Here is a 16258-nt window from a genome sequence, read left to right on the forward strand (position 1 = left end):
CTACCTCTCCCTATTGCCTTATATGTAGCCACTTTCCATATTTGTTAAATGTATGATCCCAGGAAAGCATGTCAATTTGAAATCCCTGCTATTCATAATGATGTACAAATTATGTAGCAACTATTCACTTGATTCAAGTGCTGATGCTATTCACTCAGCCAAGGAAAATATGAAGAGCTTCTCTTTAAACAGCAAACTCCTCCACTGATTTCTGAACTAATTCAACCTGAAAATTTCTTTTACACAGAACTTTAGAATCACAACTACTGCATGAAATAAAATACTTGGGAAATTTAATCAAGAGAAGAAATAAATTTGAAAGGCAGAACTGATGTGATATCCAAAATAAGAGTGAAAGACAAAGGCATTTAGAAAATAAAAATTTACTTGCAATGAAATACAAGTCAGTCAGACTTCAGAAGGAATGCTTTGAAGGTGTGTATACACGTTTGTGTGTGTGTGTGTGTGTGTGCGCGCGTGCACGTGTATTAACGAGAACAAAAAAATTGCCAATAGTCTGATTATGGTAGAAAAATAGCATCTTTCTCATGTGATTATCATATCCACAAAGGTTGTATCATTTCTTCACATGTCACTGTTACTCAAGACAAGGCTAAAGTTTTGGCTAGATGAGTCCAGTCTGACAGGTAATGTGCAAGACGCCATTCACTGGGGATCAGAACTAGACAGGTAATCTTATTTTTTCCCCATTACTGCAAAACATGTTGCACAGGTTTTTTTATAAAGGAGTCAGGGCAAAAATGTCAGTTTTGGCTTCACAATCAAGAGGGCTTTTGAATTAGATAACTGAGTTTGGGTGCCAACCCTTCTGCTTACAAGCTGCTAGTACTCAACAATCTCTGCGTTCTCCTCTTCTTCCCAAGTCCCACGTCTAGACTGCATTCCTCAGCCTCTATCAGTTCTGTGTGGCCTTGTGATCAAGTTCTGGAATAAAAGTGATGGGTCCCGTTACAAGCCTGGCCCATCAAGACCTTCCAAGGGCCAGAAGAGGGTGGAGACATGAAGGAAGGAAGCCTGACAGCTGCATGGACTAGAATTCCATTTCCCACTGTTCCCCCATCCCCACTAGCCTGCATGAGACTGGATATGAGCAAAAAGTGAACCTTAAGCCCACAGACATACTGGAGTTATGGTTATAGCTTTTGGCCTATACTGACAAATATGCCATGTGATAGCTGTAGAATTACTGACCTTCTCTAAACCCAGCATCATCATCAATAAACTGAGAACAACAATGTATCTAATTTAGGGGCTGGATGAGGATTTAATAAGAAATTGTGTAACACTGAGCACAACACTTGGCACACTTAATAACCAGTAAATACTACCTACTAGAAAGGTTCTAGATAGTTATTAGCTATTACAATGTTAGATGAACTGCAAAAAGAAAAGAAAAGGACATCATTTATTCTGCTTGGTAATCTCTATACTTGGTCACATAGAGAAGCTACTCCTTACATTTAGCCAGTTGTTTTACACACACACACACACACACACACACACACACAGATTAAGCACTCCTTTGAAGATCCAGAGTCCCACGGGGCTGGGATTAACTTGAACTGGATAAGTCACCATTACAACAGCTGCTTGAACCACCAGAGTACACACAATCACTCTCCAAATGGAAAACCAAGAGATCACTATTAGGCATTATATCCTCAAGCACAAAAACCCCCATAAGCTTCAGGCCACCACAGAGTGAACAGAATACCAAGTTACCCTGAGACAGCACCAACTGAAAGATGCTGCCTCTGCTGTCATCAATTACACTGTATTAAGGTCCCACAGGGTGCAGTACTTAATAAATGGCCTTGCTTAATAGATGTTAACTAATTACACCTAGAAAATCCCTGTCCACCCAAGACAAGTAATACAATATGCCAGGTGGGGAAGGCTGGCTTTCTCATTCAGATCTTTTGAAGGCCTCTGGCTGTCCTTGAGGTAGGGAATGGACACAAAGGAAGGGCTTTACTTCTTTGAAGGCTGCCTTAACCCAATCCGTAAGTCAGTCACCTGCATACCTTGACTCTAAAATCTCACAGCCAGGCTCTAAGATAAGTTTTTAGAGAATGGAAATCAGGTTAAATTTCTCAAAGAGAAGGGAAATAGGGCAGACCCCAACTTGAGGTGGTCCCCAGCTTGATTTCATCTGAGTTCTCAGGCTGTTCTTGGTGGCTAGAATGCAGAGCACAAAAGAATAAATTTGACTTCAGCATAGGGTTCTGCTCCTCCTACTGTAGAATATAAGTGAATTTTTTTTTTAATTTTATTTTATTTTTAAACTTTACATAACTGTATTAGATTTGCCAAATATCAAAAGTGAATGTTTTTTTAGTTTTTAGCAGGTAACAGGATCAGATTTTTTTTTTTGAGCACTTGATGAAAGTGTCTCTCCAGAAAAAAAAAATCAAGTTTACAGACCCTCCCTTTCTCATGGTAAGTCAGCAAAAGAAGCCTAAGCATGAATGCGAATGAAATTCGTGAAGCGTTCCATATTTTAAAAAAAAAAAAAAAAAGAAAATCCCTGCTGGGCTTCTTACAACAGAGGGCTGGGACCCACCCCAAGTTCCTGAGTGACTGGTGGGGGCTGATCATTTGCACCTCTGAGTTCTCAGAGCTACTGTTGCAGCTACAGCCCTGGGAACCATCCCTCTGGGACTCTGCAGTCCAGGGTGAAAACAGCTGCTCCAAGGGGCCCTCTTGAAAGCATTCCAAATGCTGAGAGAATAGACCTATCAAAAGTAAGCCACAAGGCAGAAGAGAGAACGCACAAACCCCCAGCAACACTAAGCTCTGATCTGTGACCTTATGGCAACACTCCCCTTAGTGAAAGCTGAAATCCGTGTCTTCACCTCTGATTCCCATTTATCTTTCCCCGCTTCCTGCCCTTCACATTTCCTCCCCCTTTTCTGCATTAGGGCCTTCTCCTCCCCCATCTGTCCCAGTGCAGTGCCTGTGTGTGGGCATCTAAACGACTGAGTTTGCATCTGTCCCTCACCTCTTTCCCTCTGCACACTATTATAATAGGAAATGAGTTTCAGATTTTACAGTTTGTTGTAGCTATTCAATAAAATTTTATGACTCATATTCTTAATTTTGAAGCAAGTAAATGGAATATTTTATATTTCCCTCCAAGGATATAAAATTCTAAAGGCTCTTGACATTTTTCCTAGGCTAACTCATAGATTGCTTCATGGAGAAAAATACTCCCAACTCTCTCTATCCAAGCACTAGCCAATAGAATATTCTGTGATGGCAGAAATGTTTTGATTCTGCTCTCTTTAGTCTAGTAGCCATTGGTCACATGTGGCTACTAAGCACTTGAAATATGGCAGGTGTGACTTGAGGAAGTGAATTTTTAATTGTAAGTGATGTTAAGTAAGCCACATGTTGCTGCTGCTGCTGCTAAGTTGCTTCAGTTGTGTCCAACTCTGTGCGACCCCATAGACGTCAGCCCACCAGGCTCCCCCGTCCCTGGGATTCTCCAGGCAAGAACATTGGAGTGGGTTGCCATTTCCTTCTCCAATGCAGGAAAGTGAAAAGTGAAAGCGAAGTCGCTGAGTCTTGTCTGACTCTTAGTGACCCCATGGACTGCGGCCCACCAGGTTCCTCCGTCCATGGGACTTTCCAGGCAAGAGTACTAGAGTGGGGTGCCATTGCCTTCTCCACCACATGTTGCTAATAGCTACCATATTGAACACTGCAACTCTGAACTATAAACCTTGAACATTATAAAAAGTATACACAGAGCATGTAGATGCCATTTAAAACCTCTCCAGTATGCTCCATCACCTTGACATGAAAAGAAAAATTAGAAGTGCATCCATTTCTGTAACATTTTCACGTTATAAATCTCATTCATAATTGCACAAGGACTTGTTCTTTGATTTAACATAAAACTAGGAGGAGGAGTACTAATAATGTAGCTGTAAATAAAGGCTATAAATCTACCCAGAATATGCATTGGAAGGACTGATGCTGAAGCTCCAATACTTTGGCCACCTGATGCGAAGAGCCAACTCATTGGAAAAGATCCTGATGTTGGGAAAGGTTGAGGACAAGAGGAGAAGGGGGTGGCAGAAGATGAGATGGTTAGATAGCAATGCCAACTCAATGGACATGAATTTGAGCAAACTCCAAGAGATAGTGAAAGGACAGGGAGGCCTGATGTGCTACAGTCCATGGGGTCGCAAAGTGTCGGACACAACCTAGTGACTGAACAAAAATAGTCATATCACATGATAAAGAGAACTTTGTACCAGCCACACAGGAGCTGAAATTGTTTTCTCCAGGGAGTAATATAACCATGTGTGTGCATCAGTTGAGCCAGCTCTGATTGTTCCACTTGAACAGGGCTGAGGAAATCGCAGCACAAGCAGCCCAATCATCCATTAGTACACACAGCCAATCACTTTGCAACCCGCTCTCAGTTACCAGCGAGTCTTGTTGTAGCCTCCAAATAAATGATCTCAGTTTATGTTTTTGTGATGCCTTGGGCTCTCAAGGTAAGTCAAAAATTCCCTGGTGGCTCAGACGGTAAAGCATCTGTCTACAATGCAGGAGACCCAGGTTCAATCCCCGGGTTGGAAAGATCCCCTGAAAAAGGAAATGGCAATCCACTCCAGTACTATTGCCTGGAAAACCCCATGGACAGAGGAGCCTGGTAGGCTATAGTCCATGGGGTCACAAATTTGAGCTCATTTTTAATTTCAAGGTAAATAAGTATATGCCATGCAGTCCCTTTTAAAAATTAATGTGAGAAATTAAGTCTACCAAAAAGATGTTATAATGTCAAAAGGATAATGGAAAGAAACACTGTCCAGTCTCTCACTTAAAAAACCCTCAAAAAGGCATCCAAATCAGGAAGGAAGCAGTAACACTATCACTATTTGCTAATGATTGATGTTATATACAGAAACACCTAAATATTCCAAAAATGGTTAGAATAAATGGACTCAGTAAAGCTGAAGAGTACAAAATCAACAGACAAAAATCTGATGAATTTCTATACACTAACCATGAACTCTCAGAAAGAATTAAGAAAACAATCCAATTTATTAATACAATGGCATTGAAAGAATAAAATATCTAGGAATAAACTTAACCAAGAGGATAAAAAACCTGCATACTGAAAACTGTAAGACACTAAAGAAATAAACAAACAAATGGAATAATATTCCATGTTGATAGACTGGGTAACTTAATACTGTTAAAAATTATCCTGCTACCCAGAAACAACTACAGATTCAATGCAGTCCCTGTCAAAATTCCAACAGTATTTTTCATATAAAAACTATCTTAAAATTTGTGTGAACTAACAAGAGACTCCTAATAGCCAAAGCAAGACTGAGAAAGAAAAACAAAGCTGGAGGCATCACACTCTATGATTTCATATTATTAATATCACAAAGCTATAGTAGTCAAAACAGCATGGTATTGGTACAAACACAGACTTATAGATAAATGGAACAGACTCAAGAACTCAGAATTAAATCCACACATCCATGATCAATTAATCTACAACAAAGGATCAAAGAATATACAATGGAGGAAAATGCAAGCTCTTTAATAAATGGTGTTGGGAAAACTGGACAGCCACAAGCAAAAGAATGAAATGGGACCCCTATCTTACACCATCAACAAAAATTAAGTCAAAATGGGTTATTAAAGACTTACACATAAGACCTGAAACCATAAAACCCCTAGAAATAAACATAGGCAGGAAATCCCTTCACACTGGTCTATATCAAACTAAATAGCTCCTGCATGGCAAAGGAAACCAACAAAATGAAAAGACAGCCTTCAAAATGGGAAAAAAATATTTGCAAATTATGTATCTGATAAGGGGTTAATATCCTATATATAGAGGCTTCACTGGTGGCTCAGACGGTAAAGTATCTGCCTGCAATGCTGGAGATCCAAGTTCGATCACTGGGTCAGGAAGATTCCCTGGAGAAGGAAATGGCAACCCACTCTAGTACTCTTGCCTGGAAAATCCCATGGACAAAGGAGCCTGGTAGGTTACGGTCCATGGGGTTGCAGAGTCAGACATGACTGAGTGACTTCACTTCACTTATCATATATATATATAAAGAACATGGAGAACTCAATAGAAAAAACTGATTAAAAATGAGTAGAGGATTAGAGTAGTTTTCTAAAAACATACAGGTGGCCAATGGGTACATGGAAAGATGCTCAACATCACTAATCACCAGGAAAATGCAAATCAAAGCCACAATGATCCCCTCACACCTGCTAGAATAGCTATCACCCAAAAGACAAGAAAGAAGTCTTGATAAGGATATGGGGGAAAAAAGGAATCCTGGTGTACTGTTAGAATGTAAACTGATGCAGCCACTAAGGAAAACAGTATGGAGATTTCTTAAAAAAAAAATGAAAATAAAACATATGACCCAGCAATTCCACTTCTACATTCTTTATTCAAAGCAAACAAAAACACTAACTCAAAGATATGGGCACCTCCACGTTCATTACAGCATTATTTACAATACCTAAGACATGCAAACAACCTAAGTGCCCACTGATGGATAGATGGGTAAAGAAATTGTGGTTATATATATAATGGAATATTATTTAGCCATAAAAAGAAGGAAATCTTGATGTTGCAACAACATGGATGGATCTTGAGAGCATTTTGCTAAATGAAATATGTCAGAGAAAGACAAATACTAAATGATCTCACTTACATATGAAATCATTAAAAAACCCAACAAACTGATATATAGAGAACAGATTGGTGGCCGCCTGAGGCATGGGGTGGGTGGGGGGGTGGGCAAAACCAGTGAAGGAGGTCAAAAGGTACAAACTTTTAATTACAAAATAAATCCTGGGGCCATAAAAGTACACCATGATGCCTATAGCTAATAATACTCAATTCTGTATTGAAAAGTTGCTTAGAGAATAGATCTTATAGTTCTCAGCAGAAGAAAAACTTTTTAAGTATGTACACAATGGATGTTAACTTGACTTTTTGTGGCAATGATTTCAATATCAAATCACTATGCTGTATGCCTGAAATAAATAATTTTGTATGTCAATTATACTTTAATGTAAAAATTAATTTTAAAAAAGGGAATACCTCTCAGATAGTGCAGCTTCAGATTCTTATTCAAACAACGGCCATTCTTCCTGTCCCTTGAGTTTGGAGCTGGTTTAGAAAAGGTAAAAATTAAACCTTGTTAGAGACTACATCTACCTGTGAAGGCCTTGAAATCCATGTCATGAAAACAAAAAAACAAATCTCACTCCCTATCTTTAATTGTTGTCCAAGAGTTCTACCCTCACCAAGGGCAAGGATTCACACCATGGACCAAAATTATCTGGGGGAAAGCTGATTTTCCAAATGCTTATCAGAACATTTGTGTTTATGATAAGACCTTCTATTTGCATGGCACTTAATGTATTGATCACTTTCTTCTCTACTGACTTTCAATCCTCAACATAATACTTGGAGGTGGGTATTACAGTTTCACTTTACACAAATGAGAAAATTTAGGCTCAGAGGGTCTAATGAATAGGGAAATGATCCAATGAAACAGGCTGGTAATTAGAAAAGAAATCTAGTTCTAATTTACGGAAATCTACATGTGGGTTAGAGGGCTGAGGAATCATACCAAACTTCTCACTGTCTTAAAGATAATACATTTTGAGAAGTGGAATTGCCATTTCACATTGAATTAACCACATGGAACCCAGCCCAGGCTATCCCAAGGCAGATTAATGGAAGCAAAATTTGATAAAATGCCTCTGAGCTTTCTTGAAATACATGGGATTGTATGTGAAGCTTTTACAGATTTTGGCTTTTAGTTTTTTGGGCTTTTTTTTTTCTGAATCAAAGGTTGGCACATTATATGCGCTTTATATAGAGGCAGGGCTCTTTGAGAAGAGTTAGAAGCCTGAAACTTCATTAAATATTTACCATAATAAATCACCTTACTATATCTCAGTTTGCTAAGTTGCTATCAATTAGTGTAGTGTAAGCCAAGTCTGTGGAAGGAGGTAGCTGAACTCAGTTTAAACCTATTAATAAAATTTACTTAACCCAGAATTGACCTGTTTTGAACACTGAGCCATATTTTCGGAGACAGACAACGAAACAGATTCCAGCCTGAATATAGCAGACTTTTTCCTTTAAGTGAAATCTATGTAAGAAGCATAGAACTTTTACAGCCTTTATTTGAAGTTGCAACATGAAGTGATATTCTGTTGAACAGTTTTCGGGTAGCTATGGCAACAATAATTATCACCACATACTACCAACCAAAATACCACCTGCATCCACGTCTATTCTAAACCCTTAATTAAACAGAAAAGCCCAGTTCAAATTTTCAGCTGGTAAATTTGGGAGAAAACTTAAAAAAAAAAAGTTGGGAAATCTATTTAGGTTTTGCTTCTGTGTTTGGTTCATAGAGTTTTTTTTCCCCATCCCCCGTCCCTTTTGGGACAACTTAAGTCTGACTATCTCTTCCTACCCACATCAGAACCACCCACACTGTTAAATTTCTGGAGAAATAGAGGTTTCAGCATTTCCTTTTTATAAGGAGTTAATCAGTAATGAGAGCTCCAGGGACCAAAAAAAAAAAAAGTACTCCTTTCAAACAATTATCTATGTGCATGAGAATGTTAGGTTTGTTTTTAGTTTCTCTGTAGGAAGGAAGGAGAGAAGGTACAGGAATGGAGAAAAGGAGAAGGAGGTGAAGACAAGAGAAAGGGAGCTGGGAAGAGGAAAACAGAAGGAAATTGGGTGAAGGAAACAAGGAAAATGAGTTCATGATCAAAAAAGGGAGCAAGCTGTTTAAATCCCCAAGGGCAGGGCAAGGGGCAGAGATTGCATGATCCATGGAAAGTAAAAACAGGTTTCAGCCAGGCTGAGAATGGAAGATTCTGAAGACTGAGTGCAGAAACTGGATCCTGTTCTTAACCCTCCATGCCCTTCACCCTGTAAGTTTTCAGCATCCACTCACTCCTACTCCCTTTGACTTGCATTGGCCAAGAGGATATTAGCCAATATGATGCAAACAGAGGCTTGACAAGTGCTTGTGCAAGTAGACCTGCTTGTTTCTGTCCTTTGCCACGGCTTCGAGGACATTCTTGGGCCAGCCTGCTGGAGAATGAAAGACACATCGAGCAGAGCTGACTTGCTCCTGTCTTTCCAGCCAAGGCCATCTTAGATCAGCTAACAGTTGCCAGAGCAAGATAGCTCTGAGCAAGCCCAGCCACCCAGGTTAAATGTCAGCTGACTAAAGACAGGGGAGCAAGCCCTGTCTGCATCAGCTAAATAACTGTGTGGTGTTGTATGTCACCAAAACCCGTATTATGCAGCATTTCTGTGGCAACAGATAACTGATACAGGTACCTACCCTGTTAACCAAGGACTTTCATTCTGTCCCCAGTACATTAAAAGTTCATGGGGGAAAGAAACAGAAGACAGAATAATCCTAAAATAAACAGAGTGAATGCAAAATTTTGAACATGATAGGTGTTACTAGTAGCCTATCAAATACTGTCTATCAAAATAAAACCCAGGGCATTCTCCAAAGGAAGGTCATTGAGATTCTAGAACTACCCCAAACTTGGAAAGAATCCAGCCAATTCTGTTACCAGATAAACTGAATTTAAGTAATTAAAAAGATACAAGCAACCTTTATTCCCAGACACTAATGCTGCACCGACTAATGGGCTGAAGAGTTTGCAAATTCTCAGGTGCCCTCTTAATTGCAACTGAATAGCTTTAACAATAAAAGCTGTTTTCTCCAACTGTGGGCTTGAGGATAAACAGGGTAGGTGATCTCTGGTGAATGTGTGCTGCCAAGTGCAAGAACAGAGGGTAACAGCTGTGATCAACACCACACTCCCTGGCTTACCATAAAAATAACAAATGAATTGTCATCAGAACAAAAAAAAATGCCTTGAAAATGTATGTGGAAGAGCACTTGCATTCACCTTCTGGAAACTATGCTGAACAAACATAACTGAAAAACAGACAGTAAGACAAGTAGGATGAAAATGTTTCTATTCCAATAAAGCCATGTTACATTTTCTTTCCAGAGAGAAGTGCTTCCAGAGGTTGGGAGCGGATACGAGGGTCATTTGCAAAGGGGAGATCTGTGTACAAAGCATTCAAGACAATATTCACCAAATTCCAGACCACGTGTTTAATCAAAGACCCTGTTAGGTATGCAGCTGAATAAACCAAGTATCATCATGCTGAAATAACCTAAAATGGATTTTTGATTGACTGCAGTAATCAGGTAACAGTGGAATGAACAATTCGTATCATTTTATTATGACATTGGAATGCACTTTTGATCGACAATAACTTGAAAGAAAAAGCATCTTCAGAGAATCTAAAGGATGTCTAATTTTGTATTCTGATCCTCGTCCAGCACATCTGTGGCCCCTGTGACATGGCAGAAATCACCAGTTGGAACCCTATCCTGCTTTACACCTTCCGTGGGTGGGTGGTAGAGGAAGGAGAAGCTACCTGTTGGGTTTACAAGGCTTCTTCTAATGTGCGACAGGTGGGAAGATGGCCGACTCTCACCCCTTGAACCTCTCCCTTCTTCCCCAGTTCTTCATGGTTTCCAGATGCTAGCACGGTAGTGCAGGGACTGTGAGGAAGTGAGAGGAGTCCACTGAAGCAATGAAGCTTCAAACCCCTAAAGATGTGTTCATTCTACCATCCATGCATTCAGCAAACTCGACTCAAACATAGAATGCCTACTGTGTGCCTGCCACGTGTTAAGCACTGTGGAAACACTGATGAACAAAGTTTACGACCTTCCTAGACGAGATACCAGACATGTGTGTGAGAGAGAAAGAACAAACTAAATACCTACAATACAGCACTGGGATACCACAGTCGAGATTGCACAAGCACCATGGGAGCATTGGGGAAGGAGTGACCACATGCACCTGAGGAATGGGATTGGGGAGTCTTTAATGAGGAAAAGAGGGTGGGCCCTTCTTAAAGAGTATGCAATAGACTTAAGCAGACAATGAAAAGTTGACATAAATGATACAGTGTGTCTGGCCTCAGAAATTCAACCAATAAACCCATATAGTCCTTGCTGTTGCTGCTGCTGCTGCTGCTAAGTCGCTTCAGTCGTGTCCAACTCTGTGCAACCCCATAGATGGCAGCCCACCAGGCTCCCCCATCCCTGGGACTCTCCAGGCAAGAACACTGGAGTGGGTTGCCATTTCCATCTCCAATGCATGAAAGCGAAAGTGAAAGTGAAGTCAACTCAGCCGTGTCCGACTCTTAGCGACCACATGGACTTCAGCCTACCAGGCTCCTCTGTCCATGGGATTATCCAGGCAAGAGTACTGGAGTAGGGTGCCATATAGTCCTTAGATCTCCATTCACTTCAGTTCAGTTGCTCAGTCATGTCCGACTCTTTGCGACCCCGTGAATTGCAGCACGCCAGGCCTCCCTATCCATCACCATCTCCCAGAGTTCACTCAAACTCACGTGATAGAGTTGGTGATGCCATCCAGCCATCTCATCCTCAGTCGTCCCCTTTTCCTCCTGCCCCCAATCCCTCCCAGCATCAGAGTCTTTTCCAATGAGTCAACTCTTCGCATGAGGTGGCCGAAGTACTGGAGTTTCAGCTTTAGCATCATTCCTTCCAAAGAACACCCAGGGCTGATCTCCTTCAGAATGGACTGGTTGGATCTCCTTACAGTCCAAGGGACTCTCACAAGTCTTCAACACCACAGTTCAAAACCATCAATTCTTCGGCACCCAGCTCTCTTCACAGTCCAACTCTCACATCCATACATGACCACTGGAAAAACCATAGCCTTGACTAGACGGACCTTTGTTGGCAAAGTAATGTCTCTGCTTTTCAATATGCTATCTAGGTTGATCATAACTTTTCTTCCAAGGAGTAAGTGTCTTTTAATTTCATGGCTGCAATCACCATCTGCAGTGATTTTGGAGCCCACAAACAAAGTCTAACACCGTTTCCACTGTCTCCCCATCTATTTCCCATGAAGTGATGGGACCAGATGCCATGATCTTTGTTTTCTGAATGTTGAGCTTTAACCCAACTGTTTTCACTCTCCTCTTTCACTTTCATCAAGAGGCTTTTTAGTTCCTCTTCACTTTCTGCCACAAGGGTGGTGTCATCTGCATAGCTGAGGTTATTGATATTTCTCCCGGCAATCTTGATTCCAGCTTGTGCTTCTTCCAGCCCAGCGTTTCTCATGATGTACTCTGCATATAAGTTAAATAAGCAGGGTGACAATATACAGCCTTGACGTACTCCTTTTCCTATTTGGAACCAGTCTGTTGTTCCATGTCCAGTTCTACCTGTTGCTTCCTGACCTGCATATAGGTTTCTCAAGAGGCAGGTCAGGTGGTCTGGTATTCCCATCTCTTTCAGAATTTTCCACAGTTTACTGTGATCCACATAGTCAAAGGCTTTGGCATAGTCAATAAAGCAGAAATAAATGTTTTTTCTGGAACTCTCTTGCTTTTTTGATGATCCAGCGGATGTTGGCAATTTGATCTCTGGTTCCTCTGCCTTTTCTAAAGCCAGCTTGAACCTCTGGAAGTTCACGGTTCACATATTGCTGAAGCCTGGCTTGGAGAATTTTGAGCATTACTTTACTAGCGTGTCTAAAAATCTCACATTTAAAACTTAGAACTATGGATACATGCGAATTAATCCACAAGTCTTTGCATGAACAACTGCTACAATTAACACGGGCTTGATATATCTGTTGGAGATCTGTTAGATTCCAGAAACTGTGCTACGCATGGTGCCTTATTTGTTTAAAAGAAGGGTGGGTGCTTTGTTATATTTTCTTCAGTTCATATTAACTGGATAATTACAATGATAGATTTAGAAACCTTTGTATTTAAAGGTTTAAACCTTTGTATTTGCTCTGTAAAAATAAAATATTGCTTTTATTTGGGGGGATAAGGGTATATTAGTAAAGAAAACTAAATGGGGTAATTTCTTGCCACACAGTGTATAACTTCTAAAATGTTATAGTGCTAATAAGGAAGACTTTGAACCCCAAATATTTCTTTTTTCCTCAGGGAGTAAGTTATTATTTTGCCCTTAATAAAGGCCAAGGAAACTCGCCAATGGCTATGGAGAAGGGACACAGACTCAAATACAGTGATTCTCTTAAATGAGCTCCTTGGATTGATGGGTTAAGTGCATCAGAGGGCCAGGTACGTGCATTTTGTCATTACCACCTACTTTTCTGTCGCTTCACTTTGTGGAGAGCAAATTCAAAGCAGACTACTGAAAAGAAGTCAATTGCGACCTTTTCAAGAACATTCTCAAAACACACTATGGTCCATAAAGAATCTTAAGCCGAGAAAAGGCTAAGAGGCCATATTTTACAGACAAGAGAGACTACAATTTATAGTGTTTATGGGATTTCTCTGAAGTTGAAAATGAAGAGTAGTCAATTTGTGGATCTCATGTAATCCTTCTAATAATCCCACGAAGTAGGCATTCTCACCATGTTACAAGTGAGGACTAAGGCTCAGCCAATTTTAGGAGAAAGCTGTAACTCAAGCAGCCAAGACTGAGTTTTTGGACTGTTAGAAAAGTAATGGTTTTTGAAGTCTAACATTACATATGATTAATCCATTTTCTGTTTGATTTGGTAATTAAAATACTAGATTCTGTTGATGCAATTGAACTAGCCCTAAGACAGCTGAATCTGTAGATGGATAAAGCTACCAAAACACAGACCTACCGTTGACTGAAGCAGGAGATAACAATTCCCATCATGGAAAGAGAAATGAAAAGAGCAAACATCTTCTCTTTACTATCAAGTATTTGTCTGGGGAAGGATAAATTATCAAATCAAACTGGAAAAGACAAGACAAAAACAAGTATGTGAAAGAAACTAAACCCTAGATACATACAGCCCTTAAGACAAAGCACCAGTTAGATCTTTTTCTTTCTCCCACAGAGAATGTTTGAGTCAGAAGTAGAATACCTTTGAATTTTCAAGCATTTTATATTGTGCTTTCACATATATTATTGCATTTGATCTTCATAACTACTCTACCAAGTGGAATTTATTAATGTCCCCATTTGATAGATGGGGATACCAAGTTCAGGCTACATAAGCAACTTGTTGAAGCACATAAACTGTGATCAAGACAACATTCAATGCTGAGCCTTCTGATCTTAAGGCTTTCTTTGGGGAAAAACACAGCTTCTCCCTCCTGCTTTGAGCCAAAGGAAAACAACTTCAAAAGTAGCAGAGAGAAAAAAAAGAAAGAAAATCGTGTAACTCTTAAGATGAATTATTCAAAAGCTGAGGTCAGCTCATGCCCAGATGCATTTGGTATCCAATTAGTATTCAAGCTGATTTCTAAAAGGTAAATCTTTGATCAGCTTATGTATAAAAGTTAGAGTTAAAAATAAAGTATGTGAGGGTTAGTAATCAAGTGAGAAAAAATGCTTCATTGTATTTTATTTCAGAATATGATTAATATTTTTCTCTAAAACCCATTTTCTGCTTCCACATTGCTTGATGTTAGATTTAATAAAGTACTAAACATGTAGCAGATACTTAATGTGTCCATTGAGAATGAGGCCCTAAAAAGGCCTGTGTAAGATTTTTATTATTATATTTAGACAAGCTTGAATCTGCCATCTATATTATTAGGCAAAATTCCTATGGTTCAGAATTGTACAATACCATGAAGAAATCTCAGTTTCAGTAGTTTACAATAACAAAATTTATTTTTCTTGCCCATGGGTTTATGGGCAAGAGTTTATGGGCCCATGGGTTTATGAGTAGGCTGCATTTCTTGACTAGGCTTGGCTAAGCAATTTAGACTCCAGGCTTCATATCAAGTTCATGTGTCTAACACAAGTCTTCACCTTTTTGGGGCCAGAAACTCCTTGTGAAATGATCTTCTCATAGTAGATAGCAGAATTACAAGAGCCAAAACCAAACTATCTGAGCACACTGAAATCTTCTTCTTACATATCAGCTGATATTTCACTGTTCAAAGGAAGACAAATGGCCTAACATCAATGGTGCATATGTGCTAAATCACATCAGTCATGTCTGACTCTTTGTGACCCTATGGACCATAGCCCACCAGGCTCCTCTGTCCATGAGATTCCCCAGGCATGAATACTGGAGTGGGTTGCCATGCCTTCCTCCAGGGGATCTTCCCAACCCAGGGATCGAACCGCATCTCTTATTACTCCTGCATTGGCAGGTGGGTTCTTTACCATTAGCATCACCAGACATCAATGGAAGGGGAAATAAACTGTTTCTTCTACTGGGAAGTACCACAAAGTAACCTCACTGACATCTCACTGATGTCAATTAAGTTGGGAAATTTAATTCTATCTACAATATGAGAAATTCTGTATGTCAAAGTTGTATTAACTAAAGATATTTAATAACTTTGTTTCAAAAAAAAATGTATTTCAAAATGTGTTAGAGTCTTTCTATGGAATGTGAGGGAAGGTCCCCGGAAATGAAGTTACAAAAATTAGAGACTGATTGTGAAAGATCTTGAGTACCATGCCAAAAAACCAAGCCTTTGTCCAAGAACAATGGTACCACTGAAGTTACTTGTACTTTTGTACTCAGAGGTCCCAGCACCACCATCTCCTATAGCTCCTAACAATACAACCAGAGGGATACATCCCAACCAAGCTTGTTTCATCCTCCTTGTTCATACTTGGACCTGGTGGGGCTTTCAGCATACTGGGATGATAGCAGTTACACAGCAAATTTTGCTGGTTTATTTTCACTAGAATTAAAATAGTAAAATGAAAGAAAAGGTAATTATTTAACTATTAATATTTAATTTAATTATGTTTTTTAAAACAATTTTAAATGGTTTATTTTAATTAAAGCTGAGTGGTAGAATTGAGAAAAATGAGGTTTTGAATGGTGTGTGTCCCGTTTCTATTGAGATCTTGCCTCAGAGGACATGATTTTTTACTATGTCTTTTTTTCCCTCCTTTTATCTGTTCCGTTTTGCCTGTCTTCATTCTCTTTCTCATTTCATTATTGCCTGTTATATAAACAAGCTGATGTACATGACTTAGGAAGTCTCCAGAGCCCAACAACCAAGCATCTCATTGTTCCTATCTACATGAATGCAACAGCATGATAGAAAACAGTAACAACAGTACACCAAACTGTTGCCATTTTGAGCCATGAAGTTTTAGAATGATTTGTGTGCAGTAATAGCTAAACACAAAAG

The 16258-nt window shown here is 39.6% G+C and overlaps 1 long non-coding RNA gene across 1 annotated transcript in view; it reads right to left on the reverse strand.

Annotated features, from left to right (window-relative positions):
* Positions 1 to 271: 271 nt before the first annotated feature.
* The window catches only part of LOC123332045, a 44961-nt gene continuing 28974 nt past the window's right edge, over positions 272 to 16258 (reverse strand). The window contains exons 2-3 of the long non-coding RNA XR_006548892.2: positions 7124 to 7192; positions 272 to 945 (exon numbers count right to left, since the gene is read on the reverse strand). This is a non-coding gene — a long non-coding RNA (uncharacterized LOC123332045). The remainder of the gene's footprint in view (positions 946 to 7123; positions 7193 to 16258) is intronic.

This window comes from Bubalus bubalis, chromosome X (assembly GCF_019923935.1).
Source record: "Bubalus bubalis isolate 160015118507 breed Murrah chromosome X, NDDB_SH_1, whole genome shotgun sequence".
Lineage (NCBI taxonomy): Eukaryota > Metazoa > Chordata > Mammalia > Artiodactyla > Bovidae > Bubalus > Bubalus bubalis.